This window comes from Macaca fascicularis, chromosome 2 (genome assembly GCF_037993035.2).
Source record: "Macaca fascicularis isolate 582-1 chromosome 2, T2T-MFA8v1.1".
NCBI lineage: Eukaryota > Metazoa > Chordata > Mammalia > Primates > Cercopithecidae > Macaca > Macaca fascicularis.
The window spans coordinates 89,015,704-89,035,179 of NC_088376.1; the positions used below are offsets into that span (position 1 = coordinate 89,015,704).

The window sequence follows — 19,476 nt, forward strand, 5'->3', positions numbered from 1 at the left end:
GTTTCTCCATGTTGGTCAGGCTGGCCTGGAACTACTGACCTCAGGTGATCTGCAAAGTGCTGGGATTATAGGCGTGAGCCACGGTGCTCAACTGATTCCAGTATTTTCTTTTGATCTGTTTTTTGTTTTTAAAATAGAATTCTAGGAATAATTGAATAATGAAGACACAGGAAGAGCAGAGATGCAGCTGGGTTCTGAATGCTGAAAGCCAGACACTAGAAGGTTGTCAGGATTCTTCTCATCTCATGTTCCCCTCTGAATGTTGGCTTCACTCTCTCATTTCAGAGTGGCTTTCTTCTCTCAGCTTGCCAGGAGCATGTGAGTTCATATCTATTAATAAATGTGGAGCCAGTGAAGAGAGATTAGTTCAACTTGCCCGTCATCCCTAGGCTATGAGCCACAAAGAAGGACTGTGGCCCAGCTTAAGTCCAGTGCTAACCTGTGGATGAATGAACAATGACCGGGGAACAGGGCCCTAAGGTATGTGTAGAATGACTCCTATGGTAAAAATGTACCTGAGTGGGAGTTGTGAGAGTGGGGGTGGGGAAGAAATATATTCTTAGAAAAGACGTGTTAGGCAGGTAATTCCCAGTATGCACTCCATATTTATGCATTATGGATGGACATATTGTGCACATATTATGGAGGCCTGTTAGCAGATCCCCAAGTCCATGCTAGCTGAATTTATGCTCAACTATATGAGGAGAATAATTCCTTCGTTTTTTTCTTTTTTTGAGATGGGCTCTCACTCTGTCACCCAGGCTGGAGTACAATGGCTCAATCTTGGCTCACTGCAACCTCCACCTCCGGGGTTCAAGTGATTTTCCTGCCTCAGCCTCCCAAGTAGCTGGGATTACAGGCATGAGCCACAACGCCCGGCTAATTTTTTGTGTTTAGTAGAGACGGGGTTTCACCATGTTGGCCAGGCTGGTCTCAAACTCCTGACCTCAGGTGATCCACTCACCTCAGCCTCCCAAAGTACTGGGATTACAGGCGTGAGCCACTGCTCATGGCTACATATTAATGGAAACTTCACAGGTCAGTGCCTCCAAATCTTCCTCATCTCACATCAAGAATGGCACAGGTTTGCTCTTCAGCTCTTGTTTTAAGGGTATGACTGGTTAGAAAAGATCTATAAGGAAATAACTCATGACCTGGAAGAAGAGAAGACGCTATTGTGCCTGGACTATTTCCTCATAAGACAATTGACAATGAGATAAGGATGAGGGCTTGGGCTGGACTTTAAACTCCCACGACCTAGCCGACCTAGCCGATTACCTTCCCAGGAAGGTGTATCGGCAGATGTCTCAGCTCCTCCTCCAGGAGGGAGGGAGAGTAAAAAAAGGTGTGGGAAAGAAAAGCAACAACTCTAGGAATTAAAAGGAGGATTAGTTATTGGAATTGTTTCCCAGGTAGGTGTTGGGTGTAGCCAGGCCTCCACACCACCACATTAACACGTTGATAGGCAACTATAGATATCACTCCTTTAGGAATTTGGTGACTTGTGCTGTTTGAATTTTCTCTAATCATGTCCTTTTACTTTTTTTTTTTTTTTTTTTCCTGAGACAGAGTTTTGCTCTTGTTGCCCAGGCTGGAGTGCAATGGCACGATCTCAGCTCACTGCAGCCTCTGCCTCCTGGGTTCAAGTGATTCCCCTGCCTCAGCCTCCTGAGTAGCTGGGATTACGGGGATGCACCACCACGCTTGGCTAATTTTGTATTTTTAGTGGAGACGGGGTTTCTCTATGTTGGTCAGGCTGGTCTCAAACTCCAGACCTCAGGTGATCCGCCCGCCTCCGCCTCCCAAAGTGCTGCGATTATAGGTGTGAGCCACCATACGAGGCCAGAACATTTTTAAGTTTACCGCAAAATTGAGAGAAAGGTACAGAGATTTTCCATATACTCCCTTCCCCTACACATGCATAGCCTCGTCCATTATCAACATCCCCTACCATAGTGGAACAGTAGTTCCCGTCAACGGACCTACACTGACACACCGTTATTACCCAAAGTTGATAGTTGCGTATGAGGGTGTTGTACATTCTATGGGATTGGACAAATGCATGACATGCCTTGAATTATTCAACACTATTGAATTTTACAGATTATTTTCACTGCTCTAAAAATTCTCTGTGCTCTGCCTGTTTATCCTCCCCCTAATCCCCAACTCCTGACAACCACTAATCTTTTTATTGTCTCTGTAGTTTTGCCTTTCCCAGAATGTCATATCGTTGGAATCATACAATATGTAGCCTTTGCAGATTGGTGTTTTTCATTTAGTAATATGCATTTAAGTTTCCTCCATGTCTTTTCATGCTTGATAGCTCATTTCTGGTTAGAGCTAAATAATGTTCCATTGTCTGGATGTACCAGAGTTTATTTATCTATTCACCTACTGAATGAAATACATCTTGGCAGGGCTTAGTGGCTCACACCTGTAATCCCAACAATTTGGGAGGCCAAGGCAGGCGGATCACCTTAGGTCAGGATTTTGAGACCAGTCTGGCCAAGACAGTGATGCTACTTGGGAGGTTGAGGCAGGAGAATCGCTTGAACCCGGGAGGCAGAGGTTGCAGTGAGCCAAGTTCTTGTGTGGACATGTTTTCAGTTCATTTGGGTCACTACCAAAGAGCATGACGGCTGAAGTGTATGGTAAGAATATGTCTAGTTTTGTTGGAAACTGCAAACTGCCTTCCGAAGTGGCTGTACCGATTTGCATTTCCACCAGCAGTGAAGGAGGGTCCTCTTGCTCCACATTCTTGCCAGTATTTGGTGTTTTTAGCCTTCCAGGTTTTGGTCATTGTAATAGGTGCGTATCTCATCGTTGTTTTAATTTGTATTTCCCTGATGACATATGATGTGGAGCATCTTTCATAGGCTTATCTTCTTGTAGATCTTCTTCTTTTATAAATGTATATATTAAAAATTGTCATTTTATGGCTCCCCACTGCAGCTGCCTCTCCCCCTTCCCTTCGCTGACCACTTTTGCAGGCTTCAGGGGGACCAGGGAACAAAACTGGAGGCTGGCAGCCCCAGTCCGCTACCAGCCAGGGAGAACAAGCCACAGTTACAAATTATCACAACTATTGGTGCCGGTACTTGGGGGATCTGCAAAGTGAGGAGGCCCCAGCTCCTCATTGTAGAGGGGTCTATTTGGCAGTGACCTTGTTCTGGACATGGTGATATTCCTTTAGCCTGAGGGAATTGATGTTGATGAACCCGGTGGCATTGATTGGCTCCTAATTGCCCTGCACATTCATGCTCACCGGCTCCTCATTGTAGAAAGACAGAGGGGACTCCCACAGAGGATATACACCTGGCCCTTGAGGACAGACACCTGCATTTTCCCTTCTCCTCACTCCTGGGACTTGGTGATGCAGTGGCGGACACATTCACACTCAGGGCTGTGCCAGAAACCGGTGTACACCAGCTCAGCCAATTTCAAGTCCAGGCCTTGTTTGATTTTTCACACTTCCTGGTGACCACCTCAATGTCTAAATGAGCATGGTAAAGGATGGTGCCTGCTGGGGTCTTGTAGATACCTCGGGACCTCATTCCAATGAAGCGGTTCTCCATGATGTTAATACGGCCAACACGGTGCTTGCCCACGACTTCGTTCGGGTACACGAAGAGCTCCAAGGAGGTCTGGTGGATGGTGCCATCCTTGACATTAGTCACCTTCACCAGGACCCCTTTTGTGAACTCAATCTCGAGAATGTCAGGGTTTTTGGGAGCGCTTTAGATGGGTCCTGGGTCTTCATGCAGCAACCTGGAGGCGCTTGGTTCTTGGGGCTCTCCAGGATTCCAGCCTCATAGCTGATGTGCACGAGGTTCTCATCCATGCTCCACGGGTTCCTGGGAGTGACTGGGATGGGAATCCCGTGTGGCTTTGCATATTCCATCAGATTGTTGCGGCCCTTGAACTGATTGTAGAACTCGGACATCCTCCAGGGAGCAATGACCTTCATCTGGGGGGGGGCCAGCGAGTAGCAGGTGAGCTGAATCGGACTTGATCATTGCCACGGGACACACACTTGGCCCCCTCCTGCTGGGTGATTTCTACTTGTTTGCGGGTGATGCAGGGCCTGGGGAGAGAGCTGCCCAGGAGGTAGTGGTCCTCATACAGCATACTGGACTGGATGGCCAGCCAGATGAACTCCTCCACAAACTCTCTGCTGACATCCTCAATGAACACCTTTTTGGCCCGAAGCTTCAGTGCCTGGCTTCCTCGAAGTCTTCCTTCTGGCTGGTGTTGCCCAGGTAGGTACTGATGTCATTGCCTTGTTCCTTCAGCCACAACAAGATGCAGGAGGTGTCCAGCCTGCCACTGTAGGCCAGAACCACGAAGCCTTTGCTGGACACAGCATCTGAGATTGGCGGCGTGAGTTCCCAGCATCTGGAATCTGTCTTCACAGCTCAGTGAACCACTTTGGCCCTGGCAGTGGTGGCAGGTGATAGAGCCTAAATCTTCCTTAGTGATGCATCTGCTAAAGTCCTTGGTTCATTTTATTTTGTGTTTTGAAATTTTTGTGGGTACATAGCAGGTGTATATATTTACAAGGTACATGAGGTATTTTGATACAGGTATACAATTCATAATAATCATATCAGTTAAATGGGGTATCATCACATCAAGCATTTGTCCTTTGCTTTACAAACAATCCAATTATTATTTTTTATTTTTAAATTATTTATTTATTTATTATTTATTTATTTTTTGAGATGGAGTTTCACTCTTGTTGCCCAGGCTGGAGTGCAATGGCATGATTTCAGCTCACTGTAACCTCCACCTCCCGGATTCAAGCGATTCTCCCACCTCAGCCTCCCGAGTAGCTGGGATTACTACCCAACTACCACGCCTGGCTAATTTTGTGTTTTTAGTAGAGATGGGGTTTCTCCAAGTTGGTCAGGCTGGTCTCAAACTCCTGACCTCAGGTGATCTGCCTCCCTCGGCCTCCCAAAGTTCTGGGATTACAGGCGTGTGCCACTGCACCCGGGCTATTTATTTATTTTTTGAGACCAATTCTCACTTTGTCGCTCAGGCTGGAGTGCAGTGGTGAGATCTTGGCTCACTGCAACCTCTGCCTCCTAGGTTAAATTTATTCTCCTGCCTCAGTCTCCCAAATAGCTGGAATTACAGGTGTGTCCCACCACACTCAGCTGATTTTTGTATTTTTAGTTGAGATGGGGTTTCACCATGTTGGCCTGGCTGGTCTTGAAATCCTAACTTCAGGTGATCCACCTGCCTCGGATTCCCAAAGTGCTGGGATTACAAGCGTGAACCACCACACCTGGCCTACAAACAATCAACTTATACTCTTAAGTTACTTTATAATTTCTATTTAGAAAACTTTTTTCTTTTTTATAGTGATGGGGTCTTGCTATGCTGCCCAGGCTGGTCTTGAAGTCCTGGGCTCAAGTGAACCGCCCCTCTAGGCCTCCCAAAGTGCTGGGATTACAGACATGAGCCACTGTGCCTGGCCTGACAGTTCACTTTTTTTTTTCAGAGTACCTGATAGAGTGCTATAAAGTGCATTTGTACCTTGCTTTTCTATTCTCTCAAAATTATAGAAGATAAAGATCCAGGCTGGGCACAGTGACTCATGCCTGTAATCCCATCACATTGGGAGGCTAGGGAGGGTGGATAACTTGAGGTCAGGAGTTCAAGACGAGCCTGGCCAAGATGGCATAAACCCCATCTCTACTAAAAACACAAAAAATTAGCCGGGCGTGGTGGTGTGTGCCTGTAATCCCAGCTTCTCAGGAGGCTGAGGCAGATAACTGCTTGAACCCAGGAGGCGAGGTTGCAGTAAGCCAAGATTGAGCCACTGCACTCCAGCCTGGGGGACAGAGTGACACTCCGTCTCAAAAAAAAAAAAAAGAAAGAAAAAATGCAAAATTGAATGTGAAAAAATCATCCCAGCAATTATGAACCCGATATACATTTGGCCCATCAGCTCCTGACGCCAAAGACGGGGTGGTGGCAAGTGTGCTGTCTAGCCTAACTCAGGATTAGAATCAGAGCCTGAGATTCTGAGAGAATGCTCTTGCTTGCAAGGACTAGTAAGCTCTGCGCTGATGACTCAAAAGATGGGCTCTGTGAGTGTAAGAGATTGGACTTGGACCTGTAGCCAGGACGCAGTATTTTCTTATCTTTAACTTCCACAAAGCTCGTATTTACTCTTCTCTCACAAAAGCCAAGCCTAAAGTGCACTGCTGAAGGAGTTGTTCCTCTTTGGACAGCTGTGTGTGCCCTATAAATGTCCTCTTCAGATGGAGAAGGAGTTGCTGTGTGCGTAGCGCTGTGAGCTGGACTGGAAAGCATTTCTGCAGCCCAGTGATACATGCAGAACTACACCCTCGAGAGCCACGGTTCAGTGAAGGGCTAGGAAGGGTTTTCATGCTGGTCATTCATTCACCTGGAAAGGCTCAGCACTATCTCATGAACCTAGTTTCTGGGAAGTCAGGCAACCTGATTGCACTTACAGCTTGGTAAATGATATACTCTAAGGGCTCATAAAAATTAATCCAGCTGCATGCTACAAAGCTGATACCATGAAATCATGAGCAGAGACCTCCTTTCTATTTGAGTCCAGAAAGAGCCAGGCTCTGTGTTGGTCTACATAGTGCCGAGGAGGAAAGTGACTCTACTACCACTTTTCATTGTTGAAACTGTTCATTCTCACCTCCCCTGGAAAGGGCCCTCACACTCCTGCCACAGACACGAAAAAGTTAATAGATGTCGTGGAAGTGGGAAAAGTTGCCTTTGGAGAGGTTTCCAGAATGTTTTCCAACTTGGTCGTCTTTTCAAGTCCCTTCTTTTGATTTAATGAAATGATTATTTTGAAAATAATAATAGCTACCATTTACCAAGGACCTAATATGTACCAATTTATTTACATATGTTGTCTGTTTAATTCTTACCATCACGTACCATGTTCCATGGTCATATGCCCTGGGAATCAGAAAGAAGAACTTGCCAAGGTCACACAGCCAGGAAATGAGAGTCAATATTCAAGCCTAGATTTCAAAGGGTCAGTATTTAAACCGAGGTTTCTATTCAGACCTAGATATAAGAGTCAGTATTCAAACCTGCTATCATGGCTCACACTTATATGAATTCTGCCTCATTAAGATAATGTTTGGGTCATTTTTTTTTTTTTTTTTTTTTTTTTTTTGAGACGGAGTCTCGCTCTGCCGCCCAGGCTGGAGTGCAGTGGCCGGATCTCGGCTCACTGCAAGCTCCGCCTCCCGGGTTCACGCCATTCTCCTGCCTCAGCCTCCCGAGTAGCTGGGACTACAGGCGCCTGCCACCTTGCCCGGCTAGTTTTTTGTATTTTTCAGTAGAGACGGGGTTTCCCCGTGTTAGCCAGGATGGTCTCGATTTCCTGACCTCGTGATCCACCCGTCTTGGCCTCCCAAAGTGCTGGGATTACAGGCTTGAGCCACCGCGCCCGGCCGGTCATTTTTTTTAATTTACTCTGGAGGTAAAATGGACTGCAGTCATGTATGTTTAAAGTGGGAGAAAGTAAAAGCCTTAATTTTTTTCCTTTTTTTTTTTTTTTTTTGTTGAGATGGAGTCTCGCTCTTGTCACCCAGGCTGGAGTGCAGTGGCATGATCTCAGATCACTGCAACCTCTGCCTCCTGGGTTCAAGTGATTCTCCTTGAGACATGAGCGATGGCTCATGTCTGTAATCTCAGCACTTTGGGAGGCTGAGGTGGGTGGATCACGAGGTCAGCAGATCGACACGGTGAAACCCCTCTACTAAAAATACAAAAAACAATTAGCTAGGCGTGGTGGCATGCGCCTGTAGTCCCAGCTACTTGGGAGGCTGAGGCAGGAGAATGGCGTGAACCCAGGAGGCAGAGCTCGCAGTGAGCCGAGATCGCGCCACTGCACTCCAGCCTGGGCAAAAGAGCGAGAGTCCGTCTCAAAAAAAAAAAAAAAAAAAAAAAAAAATTAATTCAAACTGGCCGGGCACAGTGGCTCACGCCTGTAATCCTAGAACTTTGGGAGGCTGAGGCAGGTGGATTGCCTGAGTTCAGGAGTTTGAGACCAGCCTGGGCAACAATAGTAAAACCCTGTCTCTACTAAAACACAAAAAATTAGCCGGGTGTGGTGGTGTGCACCTGTAGTCCCAGCTGCTCGGAAGGCTGAGGCAGTAGAATCGCTTGAACCCAGGAGACAGGTTGCAGCAGTGAGCCAAGATCCCGCCACTGCACTCCAGCCTGGGTGACAGAGCGAGATTCTGTCTCAAAAAAAAAAAAAAAAAGAAAAAAAAAGAAAAAAAATTCAAACTATTTAGGAAAGTAAACATGAAAAGTAAAAGTGAATCACCTAAAATACTACCACCTAGACACTGCCACAGTTAACACCGAAGGGACTTGCCTCTTTCTATGCATACAGTCAAATAGTGATATTGTATAAAAATGTCATCATGGTGTAAGTACTGTTTCTCAGTAAAAACTGTTGAATTCAATAGAAGAAAAATAAAATGAAATATAATTGGAGGAATTCTTGAACTTCAAAAAAAATGTTTCTCCTCCCCAAGAAATATTTGCTAAAATATCCCTCTAAAGTTATAAAAGAGGTTGTGAAGAACATTTAAAAGTATTTTCTGGCTGGGCACGGTGGCTCACGCCTGTAATCTCAACACTTTGGGAGGCCGAGGCAGGCGAATCACCTGAAGTCAAGAGTTCAAGGCCAGCCTGGCCAACATGGTGAAACCCCATCTCTACTAAAAATACAAAAATTAATCGGGTATGATGGCGCATGCCTGTAATCCCAGCCACTCAGGAGGCTGAGGCAGGAGAATTGCTTGAACCCAGGAGGCAGAGGTTGCAGTGAGCCAAGATAGTGCCACTGTACTCCAGCCTGGGTGACAGAGTGAGACTCTGTCTCAAAAAATAAAATAAATTAAATAATTTAAAAAATAAAAGTATTTTCTCCTCAATTTTAGGTAGTATAAAGTGTGAACATTATCACTCTTCCATCTTCTCTTTGCCCATCTTCATTGGCTGTTAGTTATGTTATTATTTTCAAGTTATCCAGATTTACAATGCTTACTTTCTGTAATCATAGTTTTCATTGTTTTAGTATAACTTCTTGGTTTAAACGGAAGTGTTATTCCCCACCAATCTTTATACCAAAGCTTCTCTGATTTTTACTCTGATTCACCTGTTATTTGTTTAGATTTCATTGTCAGATATTTTTTCAAGAAGGGCACTTTTGTGATATTCCCAGTTCTTTTATGTTTAAAACTATCTGTTATTGTCTTTATACTAGAAAGATGCCATGACTGAATCTGAGTCACAGTTTTTTTCTTTTCTTATTTTTTATTATTATTATTTTTTTGAGATGGGGTCTGGCTTTGTTGCCCAGGCTGGAGTGCAGTAGCGCGATCTCGGCTCACTGCAGCCTCTGCCTCCCAGGTTCAAGCAATTATCCCACCTCAGCCTCCCGAGTAGCTGGGATTACAGGCACACCACCACATCCGGCTAACTTTTGTACTTTTAGTAGAGAGGGGGTTTCACCATGTGGCCAGACTGCTCCCGAACTTCTGACCTTAGGTGATCCACCCTCCTTGGCCTTCCAAAGTGCTGCGATTACAGGCGTGAGCCACAGTACCTGGCCACAGTTTCTTTTCATTAGAATTTATGGATGTGTCTCTAGTCTCTGCCATTGTATGTTACTAGGGATACCTGTGAAGCCAGTCCAATTTTTTTTTTTTTTCACCTTTGTACATATGTGCTAGTCAGGGTTCTCCAGAGAAACAGAACGAATAGGATGTGCTCTGTGTGTGATTTATTATAAGGAATTGGCTTATGCAACTGTGAAAGCTGAGAAATCTCGAGACCTGGAGACAGCAAGCTGGAGTCTCAGGAGAGCCAGTCTGAGTCTGAATCTGAAGTCCTGAGAATCAAGAGAACTGAAAGTTCTAATAGTTCAGTCTAAATGTTAGCAGGCTTGACACGCAGGAAGAACCACTGTTTCAGACTAAGTCACAAGGCTAGAAAAGCTCTTATAACCAGGCAGAAAGAATTCTCTCTTCTTCAGCCTTTTTGTTCTAGTATGTCTTCATTTGATTATTGACATTGGAGAGTGCAATCTGCTTTACTCAGTCTATAAATTGCAATGTGAATCTCACCCAGAAACATTTTGACAGACACACCCAGAATAATGTTTGAGCGGATGTTTGGGCACCCCGTGGCCCAGTCAAGTTGACACATAAAATTAACCATTACAGTGGGCGATGTGCTTTCCTGGACATCTAAAGAATTCTTTCTTTGTACTTGATGTTCAGTAGTTACTAACTAAGGTAGTTTCTATATTGAGCCTTCTATATACAATTTTCTTGGAACTAATTTGCATATCCAGATATTTTTTCTTCACTTGGGGTGAGAGTGTGGAGATTTTTCTGCTATTATATCTTTCACCACAGCTTCTGGTTCATTTGTAGTTTCTCTAGCACAGAGATGCCAATGATTATGAGTTGGAATTTTGATCCTTTACTTTTCCTTCATTTATGAGCATTATTTTTATTCTACTTGAATTCATATTTTATGCTTTATAATTTTATCTTCAGTGGTATCTATTCTTCCTTGCCGTCTTCTAGCTTATTGATTAGTCCTATGATGATATAGTTTCAGTCACATCTTCCTTTTAATCTCATTCTGTGGTTTTATCATCTTCTCTTTGAGCTCACACTTTAGAATTAGTAATCTCATTAATGTATATTATAGCATGAAACAAATGTTAATAATTTCCTTCTGATCTTTAAGTTGATTTTTCTTCAAGTTCTTTTCTGTGCTTCCCTCCTTCCTTTCTCTCTCCCTCCCTCCCCCTCCTTCTTTCTCTCTCTCTTCTTTCCTCCTTTCTTTTCCCATAGTGTATTTTCAGAGCTTCCATCACATTTATTTTCATTTTTTTCCTGCTTGGTCAGTTCTGTTCAGACTTGACGCTGTTATGATGTGGAAGACTTTTTGACTTGATTCCCACTGTATTCAATGTGGTTTTCTCTTGGGCAAGAGTTTGAATCTCAGTACTTTTTCTTCTGTTTATTTTAAGAAGCTAATACAACTTTGGGGGAGCTGAACTTTGGGTTAACAGCTGAGTTAAACCAGCTCTCTCTTGTTTCTCTTAGATTGTTGTCTTCCTTTCCCTAATCATTACTTTTTGAAATATAGCATTAGGTTATACCCTTTTTCTTGTTGGGTTGTCTTTGATGAATCCATGCCTAAGAGTTCTTAAATCTATGTTTTGCTCACATTTTATTTCCTTTCATGTTTTCAGAAGTCTTAACCCAGAAATAGGAATTGTATAAGAGGAAACTGAATAATTTGACTTGCATTTAACTTAAAACAACTTTAAAAAAATTCAGGAAGCACCATCTCAAGGAAACTGTATTATACAGGGAAAGAGAACTGGACTGAGCATCAGATAACCTTAAATTCTAGCCCCAGCTCTAGTATATATAGCTGAAACTATTGAAGGGATATATATATACATATAAGTGAATTCTCAGTTGTAAAATGAGTTGATTGTATCTACCATGACTACTTCATAGAGCTATTGTAAGGGTCAAATGAAATAATTAAACGAAAGGACTTTGTAAATAGCAAAGTAATATTCAATATAAGGTGTTGTCATTATTTTATTATGGTTGTTATTATTGAATCTTTATTTGTAAAAGATCATCATAAAGATGGTTAGATGAGAAGTTCTTTTTTTTTTTTTTTTTTTTTTGACACAGAGTCCTGCTCTGTCACCAGGCTGGAGTGCAGTGGCATAATCTCGACTCACTGCAACCTCCGCCTCCCAGATTCAAATGATTCTTCTGCCTCAGCCTCCCGAGTAGCTGGGACTACAGGTGCCCGCCACTGCACCTGGCTAATTTTTGTATTTTTAGTAGACACAGAGTTTCACCATGTTGGCCAGACTGGTCTCGAACTCCTGACCTCGTGATCCACCCGCCTTGGCCTCCCAAAGTGCTGGGATTACAGGCGTGAGCCACTGCGCCCGGCAGAGAAATTCTTGGGAAGGGGGTTTAACAAGGTGAGGGGCATAACTTTCTGATTAAGCTACAAGTTTGCCCAAGCATTTACATTTTCCCTGTCCCTAGTCTAATAGAGAGAGGGATTGTGCCTAGTTTGAAAAATGTTTTTATCTTATTCTATATTTATCTCTCATCTCCATTGGGAATTAATAGGTTTCGACATTTATGCACCTAAAGACAGATGACTAAGTTTCTCATATAACTGTATGTTGTTGTAAATATTGGCTAAGTGCCCAAGTAATTCTTGCATTACAAAAGAGTTAATACTATTAATCATACTTTAATATTTTTATGATTCATTTTGGATTTCAAAATATTTGCACTTTTGTTTTTAATTTTGATTACGATTCTTTTCAAAACATAGGCATGAAAAATATTTTCTCTACTGACCTGAAAGAGAAGAAATATGAAAGCTTTGACTACAAGACTCGATAGTGAAATTTGTTTGCAATACTACTTAAAACTGACGCATTCAAACAAAATGATTTATTTGCTTATGAGTTTTATTTTGAAAACGAAAACTAAATATTTATTCAATCTATAGCATTACTGAATTTTGTAATCCTTCCATTTTAAATATGCATATTTTAAAAAAGCAATTGACACCTGGGTCTAGGTGACATACCCTCGTACATGCTAAGAATTAAAATAAGGCTGGGCGCGGTCGCTCACATCTGTAATCCCAGCATTTTGGGAGGCCAAGGCAGGTGGATCACAAGGTCAGGAGTTCGAGACCAGCCTTGCCAACATGGTGAAACCTCGTGTCTACTAAAAATTCAAAAATTAGCTGGGCGTGGTGGCACGCACCTGTAATCCCAGCTACTCAGGAGGCTGAGGCAGGAAAATTGCTTAAACCTGGGAGATGGAGGTTGCAGTGAGCTGAGATCATGCAACTGCACTCCAGCCTGAGGGACAGAGCAAGACTCCATCTCAAAAAAAAGAAAAGTAAAAAACGAAAGTGAAATAAGCTCATTGACATCATTGATTTAGCATTCCAGTTCATGCTTTCAAAATATTCTTGGTCTGGGTAGAAGCAGTGCTTAATTGAAGAGTTTTAAAAAGAAACCATTTATATCATGTCTATAATTTTAATTTTAGTTTATAAATTGATTATTCTGCTTTTACATTCATTTAGCCTACTGTAATAAAAATTTTATAAAATTATTCTTGCTGTATAACTTTGAAACTCGATTGCAGCTGCAGAAATGGAGTGGTGAGACACCAAGTTGGGGAGCAAACATTTGTAAATATCAGCTTGAGATGCAGTGCTGGCACAGAACCTAAGATTATATTTACATGTAGAAAATAGCAGTTTCAGTGTACACAGGTTTGGCTCTGCTGCCATCCTAAGTCATACCTGTGTTAACGAAATGGTCTTCTCAACTCAGCATTAGGCAAGACTAAAGTTTTTACCATAGAAACATTATTCCTACTGCTCTAGTTCAGCAAACCATCCACTGAGATTTATAGCCAAGTTCTAAAGTATATTTTGGCTGTGTTTGTTTTTAGGACTCATGTTATTGTGAAATAAATTTATCATATTAGTTGGAAGTGTGTCTCTTCTACATCTATTTTCTTTACTACTTATCAGCATAATCATTTCAAATCTGAGGTAGAGATTGAAAATTGAGCATTTGATTTCAGTATACTATATGAAAGGCCATTACACAGAATTTATTGCACCATTAGTACAAACAAAGAAAAAAAGGGTGAAAGAGGCCTCTTGAGAAGAATTAGATATTTCCATTTGGCAGTATGTGCAGGGTGTGGTGTTTTTATTCACTAAAACTAATACATTATTTTTATTTCAAATTCAGCCTATTTCCCGGGTTGTTTTCATGTATCACGAATACAAAAATGGCCAATATATATTAAGGAATACCAATGCTAACGTATCTTAGTGGAAATATCAGATCAAATACCCAATATTTCCTTTAATCTTGGGTAAAAACATTGATTTGTGGTTAGATTTGCCAAGATAGACACAGTGTGCTTTTCTGACTTTTTTACTTCACTCTTATTCTGATTTAACAACTGATATTTTACATATGCTTATGACATTTTTCTATTCTCAATAGCATGGTGAAGTTAATTCTGAATGAAGACACCTAGGGTTTCGTCACAGATCGATATCTTGTGTGTGACACTTAATCTTTATGTCCTCAGTTCCCATCTGAGAAAGGAGAAATTCTGGAGTGGGAGTGGGTCATACAAAGGTTCTCCAAGAAGAACTCTTAGCTCAGGAACCACTCAGGGAAGCCTGGCCAGGTGAAAATCTAGGTTCTTCCACTCCCATTTTAGCCACAGCAGTTTTACTTTTTTTATTTTTATTTTTTGGGACGGAGTTTTGCTCTGTCACCCAGGCTGGAGTGCAATGGATGTGAACTTGGCTCACTGCAGCCTCTGCCTCACAGGTTCAAGTGATTCTCCTGCCTCAGCCTCCTGAGCTGGAATTTATAGGCATCCACCACACGCCCAGCTAATTTTTTGTATTTTTAGTAGAGACAGGGTTTCACCATGTTGGCCAGGTTGGTCTTGAACTCCTGGCCTCAGGTGATCTTCCTGCCTTGGCCTCCCATAGTACTGGGATTACAGGTATGAGCCACCGCACCCGGCCAGAAGTTTTACTTTTATTTGTTTATTATATTCAACTTAATAATAAGATTCTGTATATAGAAAAAGTTTGATTGAGAAAAAAAATAAAACCTTAAAACCCACTGTTATGGTGATGTATTACTGTGTGACACATTTCTCCAAAACTTAATGGCTAAAAAGAAACCTTAGTGGGTCATAGTTCTTTGGGCTGATTTGTCTTAGCTGGGTGGGTGTCCCCTGAGGTCTCTCCTAGAGTCGTAATCAGACATTGACTGGGGCTGGAGTCATCTCAAGGCTCGACTGGCTTGAACATCCAAGATTACTTAATCACTTACAAGTTTGACACCTGGGCGGCCGGGCGCGGTGGCTCAAGCCTGTAATCCCAGCACTTTGGGAGGCCGAGACGGGCGGATCACGAGGTCAGGAGAACGATACCATCCTGGCTAACATGGTGAAACCCCGTCTCTACTAAAAAAAATACAAAAAAAACTAGCCGGGCGAGGTGGCGGGCGCCTGTAGTCCCAGCTACTCGGGAGGCTGAGGCAGGAGAATGGCGTAAACCCGGGAGGCGGAGCTTGCAGTGAGCTGAGATCCGGCCACTGCACTCCAGCCTGGGAGACAGAGCGAAACTCCGCCTCAAAAAAAAAAAAAACAAAAAACAAGTTTGACACCTGGGCAATTCAGGATACTGGAGTCATGGAGATCAGTTAGAAGCCTTTTTCCCCCACCCCAAAATCCACTTTACTGAGATATAATTGACATACAACAAATTGCACATATTTAGGATACACATCTTGATAAGGTTTGCATATGTATGTACCCAAGTAACAATCATCACCAATATCAAGAAAATGAATGTATCTATCACCCCCACAAAGGTTTCCTTATGTTATTTTGTGATGCCTCTTCCTTCTCCCACCCCAGGTAACAATTGATCTGCCCTTTGTCACTATAGATTAGATTGTATTTTCTAGAATATTATATAGTAACTACTCTTTCTTTTTGATTTGGCTCATTTCAGTCAGCATAATTATTTTAAGATTCACCTATGTTGTTTCATGTGTCATTCCTTCTTATTGCTGAGTAGTATTTTGTTATATAGATGCACTTCACTTTGTTTACCCATTCATGTATTGATGGACATTTGGATTGATTCCAGTTTTTGGCTATTACAAATAAAGTTGTTATAAGAATCCATATGCTGGGCCGGGTGTGGTGGCTCATGCCTGTAGTCCCAGCACTTTGCGAGGCCAAGGTGGATGGATCACAAGGTCAGGAGATTGAGACCATCCTGGCTAACACAGTGAAACCCCATCTCTACTAAAAATACAAAAATTGGCCGGGCATGGTGGCTCATGCCTGTAATCCCAGCCCTTTGGGAGGTCGAGGCGGGTGGATCACAAGGTCAGGAGTGCGAGACTAGCCTGGCCAATATGGTGAAACTCTACTGTCTCTACTAAAAAAAAATACAAAAAAATGAGCCAGATGTGGTGGTACTTGCCTGTAATCCCAGCTATGTGGAAAGCTGAGGCAGGAGAATTGCTTGAATCCAGGAGGTGGAGGTTGCAGTGAGCTGAAATCGCACCACTGAACTCCAGCCTGGGTGACAGAGCAGACTCCATCTCAAAAAAAACAAAAACAAAAACAAACAAACAAAATTATCCGGACATGATGGCGGGCACCTGTAGTCTCAGCTACTTGGGAGGCTGAGGCAGTGAAAATGGCGGGAACCCGGGAGGCTGAGCTTGCAGTGAGCTGTGATTGCGCCACTGCACTCCATCCTGGGTGACAGAGTGAGACCATCTCAAAAAATAAAAAATAAAAAAAAAGAATCCATATGTAAGACATGTGTTTTTATTTTTTATTTGTATGAACATGTGTTTTTATTTTTTTATTTTTCGATATACCTAGGAATGGAAAGGCTAAGTAATGGCACGTATATGTGGAACATTTTATGAATCTGTTGAATTATTTTTAAAGGTGTTTGTACAATTTTACATTCTAACCAGCACACACACTGGATTTTGTCAAATGATCTTTCTACATTTATTGAGGTGATCTTTTTGCTTATTTGTTGGTTAGTATGCTGAATTACGTTGATTGATTGTCAAGTGTTAAACCAGCCTTGCATTCCTGAGATAAACTCCACTTGGTCATGAGGTATTATCTTTCTCACATATTTTTGGTTTCAATTGGTTAAATTTATTTTAAAAATTGTGCTCATGAAGGAGTTTTGTCTGTAATTTTCTTTTCTTGTAATATCACTTTCTAATATTGATAATGGAGTAATTCTGGCCTCATAGAAGAAGTTGAGAAGCATTTCCTCCTTTTCAATTTTTGTGGAGACTTTGTGTTGAATTATTATTTGTTTCTTAAGTGTTTAGTAAACTTCATTAATGAAGCCATCTGGGACTGGAGGTTTCTTTTTTTGGAAGGTCTTTAACTACAAATTTAATTTGTTTATTAGATAATGGGATATTCACGTTATTTATTTCCTCTTAAGTAAGCTGTGATAGTTGGTGTCTTTCAAGGCATTTGTCCAGTTCATTTAAATTGTCAAATTTATTAGCATAAAATTGTTCAAATATTCATTTTTATCTCATTCCTGATATTGTAATTTCTTTCTTCTCTATTTTCTGATCAGTGTTTCTAGATGTTTATCAATTTTATTGATTTTTTTTAAGGAACCAACTTTGGTTTCACTATTTTATCTCCTCTTTCCTTTTTTAAAAACCTCATTTATATCTATATCTATATCTATATCTATATATCTATATCTATATATTTTTGAGACAGAATCTTGGTCTGTTGCCCAGGCTGGAGTGCAGTGGCACTATCTCGGTTAACTGCAACCTCTGCCTCCTGGGTTTAAGCGATTCTCTTGCCTCAGCCTCCTGAGTAGCTGGGACTACAGGTGCATGCCACCACACCCAGATAATTTTTCGTGTTTTTAGTAGAGATGAGGTTTCACCATGTTAGCCAGGATCGTCTGGATCTCCTGACCTCGTGATCCACTCGCCTCGGCCTCCCAAAGTGCTGGGATTATAGGCATGAGCCACCACGCCCGGCCTTATCTACTAAATCTATCATCTATGTGAATATTGGGTCAATTTTGATTCACTGATTTTTCTATTTATCATGGGTCATCCTTTCCTGCTTCTTTTCTTTCCTTAGAACTTTTGGTTGGATGCCAGACATGATTTTTACCTTGCCGATTTTTTTTTAAGCCTATAGAACCTGTATTCCCAGGTGGTCTTCAATCCAATTGTTGGATAATTTTATATTCCTGTAAATATTTAGCTTTGTTCCAAGTTATGCCTAAATTGCTCAGAAATTTAGACTATTTTGGATATGGCTTTAAAACCTGCTGAGCAGGACCAAAGCAATGTTTTTTTTTTTTTGAGACAGAGTCTGGCTCTGCCGCCCAGGCTGGAGTGCAGTGGCCGGATCTCAGCTCACTGCAAGCTCCGCCTCCCGGGTTCACGCCATTCTCCTGCCTCAGCCTCCCGAGTAGTTGGGACTACAGGCGCCCGCCACCGCGCCCGGCTAGTTTTTTGTATTTTTTAGCAGAGATGGGGTTTCACCGTGTTAGCCAGGATGGTCTTGATCTCCTGACCTCGTGATCCGCCCGTCTCGGCCTCCCAAAGTGCTGGGATTACAGGTTTGAGCCACCGCGCCCGGCCGTAAAGCAATGTTTAACCTAGGGCTAGGTTTTCCCCATTACTGTGGCAAACTCTTTCTTGCCATAGTATTTTGACTGTTGTTGTATGAATTACAAAGTTTACTAATCTGGTTACTGGGCACAGGTGAGGTTTTTGGCTCTATATAGGATTATGGAATTGTACTCATTAATATTTTGAGTTGTTTATTTATTTATTTTTAACCTGGCCTCAGGTAATTTTCTCACTTGCGTGTGGTGGTCAGTACTCAGCTGAGCATCAAGGGTTACCCTCTGAACATGTCCAGAGCTCCATCTCTTTTCTTTCTGGCAATTTGCCCTAGTGAATTCTGGTTGCTTTGACTTGCTCACACTCACCATTTTGTCTCCTCAACTCAGGGACACTGTCGGACTCCACTCAGCTTTTCCCTCCCTGTGCCAAGCTGGGAAGCTTTCCCTAGGTACAAAGCTAGGGCAACCACAGAGCCCACCTTATTCGTTTTCCATCTCTCAGGGATCATTGTCCTTTGTTGCCTGATAACCAAGGTTTTGTGAACATTCTTTCCTATGTTTGTTCAGTTTTTTAGTTGTTTCATGAGGAACAATAAATTCGGTTACTGTTATTTCATCTGGGCCAGAAACAGAGCTCTGTTCAGCATCTTTCAAAATATTTTTCTTTAGAGGAGAAAATGACCTGAATAGGTTAAAGCCATTGGTAACATAATAGAGTATATAAACTTGAGGGATGTTTCATAGGCTCTGTGGGACTTTGTGCCTAACTAAGCGTGGGCAGTGAGATGAAATTTCCTACCCTCACGACCACGGGGCTACGTCAATGGCAATGCTATTTTCTAGGTTAGGAGTCCATGGGGAAGAGGTGACTTGGGTGGATGAGTTCCAAGTTTGTACATGGCCTGTGGATAATTTAGATGGAAATGATCAGGAAGCAGGTAGAAATATGGATCTGGAGTTTAGGAGAGAGGGGATGGCTATCACTATAGATTCTGGAAAAAACTTCCAGGATAGTGCTTAATTGAGGAGAATCTTTTTTTTTTTTTTTTTTTTGATGGAGTTTCTCTCTTTTGCCCAGGCTGGAGTGAAATAGGGCAATCTTGGCTCATGGCAACTTCCACCCCCCGTGTTCAAGTGGTTCTCCTGCCTCAGCCT

The 19,476-nt window shown here is 42.3% G+C and overlaps 1 pseudogene; it reads right to left on the reverse strand.

The window, feature by feature from the left end:
* Positions 1-2,747: 2,747 nt before the first annotated feature.
* LOC102117565 (argininosuccinate synthase pseudogene) overlaps positions 2,748-19,476 on the reverse strand; it is a 57,773-nt pseudogene continuing 41,044 nt past the window's right edge.